This window comes from Brienomyrus brachyistius, chromosome 12 (assembly GCF_023856365.1).
Source record: "Brienomyrus brachyistius isolate T26 chromosome 12, BBRACH_0.4, whole genome shotgun sequence".
Classification (NCBI taxonomy): Eukaryota; Metazoa; Chordata; class Actinopteri; order Osteoglossiformes; family Mormyridae; genus Brienomyrus; species Brienomyrus brachyistius.
Genome location: NC_064544.1, coordinates 9,498,050 through 9,500,765, shown reverse-complemented (window position 1 = coordinate 9,500,765; position 2,716 = coordinate 9,498,050).

The window sequence follows — 2,716 nt, the reverse complement described above, 5'->3', positions numbered from 1 at the left end:
TTTGTTGTATTTTAACTCTGAGCTTTTTATTCTGACAATACAAAGTACATGCTGTTAAAGTACGCAGTAAAATTGGATGTAGTCATTTTTAATTTCAGTCCCGAGGAAGTATTAGCAATAAACTGCTAATTTGTTACATTAGCTGTGCCTTCATGATGCATTTATAGAACATTTATAAGCAGCAATAACATCCTAACATGCTTGAACAACTTGAATATAAAGTTCTATAATCCTATAAGGTTTGTTATTAATGTGTAGTAAAGCTATTCAGGTATGTTAGGATGTTATGGTATACATACTTGTTGCTTATGTTTTATGAATGGATTATGAAGGTGCACTGAATGTTCTGTGAATGCATTATGAAGGTGCACTGAATGTTCTGTGAATGCATTATGAAGGTGCACTGAATGTGCTGTGAATGCATTATGAATGTGCACTGAATGTTCTGTGAATGCATTATGAAGGTGCACTGAATGTGCTGTGAATGCATTATGAAGGTGCACTGAATGTGCTGTGAATGCATTACGAAAGTGCACCGAATGTTCTATGAATGCATTACGAAGGTGCAGTTAATGTACAGCATTACCAAACTATTTTGGCAGTTTTGGAAACATTTTGACTACATCGTTTCACCTCAACCTGCTTGCGTCTGCTTTGTATCTGCTGGTTCATTCCCAACCACTGTCTGGATTCCATTTGATTCTGTAACTGATTCTGCATTACTTGTTGGATTTAAGGTAGTCTGGGCTAAATGTAAGTGAACGAAGATGACCATTTAAAATGGGCTAACTTAAATCCGACAAGTTTCCCGGCTAAGCAAGAAATCCTGCTGCTTGAAACGGGTCCCTGGTATTGCTAAATTTCTTTCCGACTTGTACTGGAAGGTGATTAATTCCTGTGTGACGTCATTCCCGGCCGCCAATTTCAGTCTCCAAGGTGAGTTAAACGCAGTGTTACTCCAAACAACTGCCATGCTCAATACTGTGGGACTGCATGTGTTAGTAGTATAGCTATATATGTGTTCACTGGCCAAGCCGATATAGCTGTTTACCATTTAGTTTTCATTTATTTGCTGTTTTTTGGCCAATGGATTAGCAAACTGAAAATGGCTGTCCAAAAGATAAGAGTAAGTGGCAATTACCATGACAGAACATTCAATTTTACGCAACAAGAGACAATCCCAGGGTGATGGTTAATAGCACATTGCTAGATTTGACCCTCTAGGAACATAGTTTACTTTTGGGAGTATTGCGCCTTTGTGAAGCAAAGTATCTTCTTGGAAGTCGATAATGGTTTGATTGTTGCTGCTTGGTAACACGAGGCTTGTTGGCATGGGGAATAAGGTTGGTGTCCTGTAGGTAGCCTGTTTATGCATGTTCAGAGTAAAGGCAGCTTGGCCGTGGAGCCTAGGTCTGGGTTCCTTAAATCTGAACCTCAATTGCAAATCCAGGCCGTGTTTTCAGTTATCCCAGGTAGTTAGACTAATAATTACTGATTCTGATTGGCCAGAGGCTTCACACCCAGCTCACAGGTAAAGGAGGACTGGAAAATCAGCAGGGCTCAGACCTTGAGGACCGTGATTTGAAGTGCCCAAGCCTAGATGTATGTCCTGTGTACTGAGGTGTGGTGTTCTGCACGCACCGCCGATGGGGATAATCCTTCACGTTTGCTGGGATGGCGAGGTCACCGTGTGCCTTGTGTCTTGCCAGGTGGGATTTCACGCAAAGGCTAACGGCGTAATGCAAAATGTCTATTTGAACACATTCAAGAGACATGCATGATAGAATTCACATTACGGTAATATTCTCAGGAGTATTGTTGCCCTGTCCTTGACATGGATCATTTAAATGTTCATACTTTGCATTTGGATGCTATCCATATTGTTTTGTTTACTTAATGGCATCAAATACTTCATATCCACATGAAACAGCGCTCCCTGAAGATGCTGCAAAGTGTGGTAACAGCATGGTTGAAGCACCACACCAAATATAAGACTCGAGTTTAGTTCAAAAGAAACGCACAAGTCCATTTGAGCTGCATTGCACCATTTTGCTCTGATTTTCATGGTAAAAATGCAGCTGTGCAAACAGATTGGAGAGATTACATGCTGTGAATGTCATCATTGTCTCATTGCCCTGGACAAGGGTGTTTGTTAAACAATTAAGAAAAAATGTTTCCTAATGGAAGTCATAGCGATGCACTATTAAAATCATAATTTGTAGCTGTTATTAGTAATCCAGAGGGTGGTATTACTTGAAACCTCTGATTAAGATCAAATTCAAGATGTAATGAGATACATACATGTGTGTGTTTTTATTTATTTATTTATTTATTTATTTATTTATTTATAGATAGCGCTGGGCCTGACATTACCCTGCTCCTGTCTTCCTTATTAGTGACCACCTTTATGGGGGGGGGCTGTAATCCCACTACCTGCTGCGGTGTCCCAGGTGGCCTGAATCCAGATTACACTGTGCTGTCACACATATACACATTCACATTGTCTCCTAGCAGATACTCCCAGGGTAAAGAAATGAGGTGGTCCTGCTGGGACTTAAAGAGAGTCCCGGACCCCATGGTCATCCAGCTGAGAAAACAGGATGGGGTGGGGGGGTCAGGGGACACACACTCACATGCTGCCCATTTCTCCAGAATCGAGTGAATGCTGCCTCTGAGACAGCCCGGGTTGCTCTCCTGTACATTTTGGTTGGAGGTA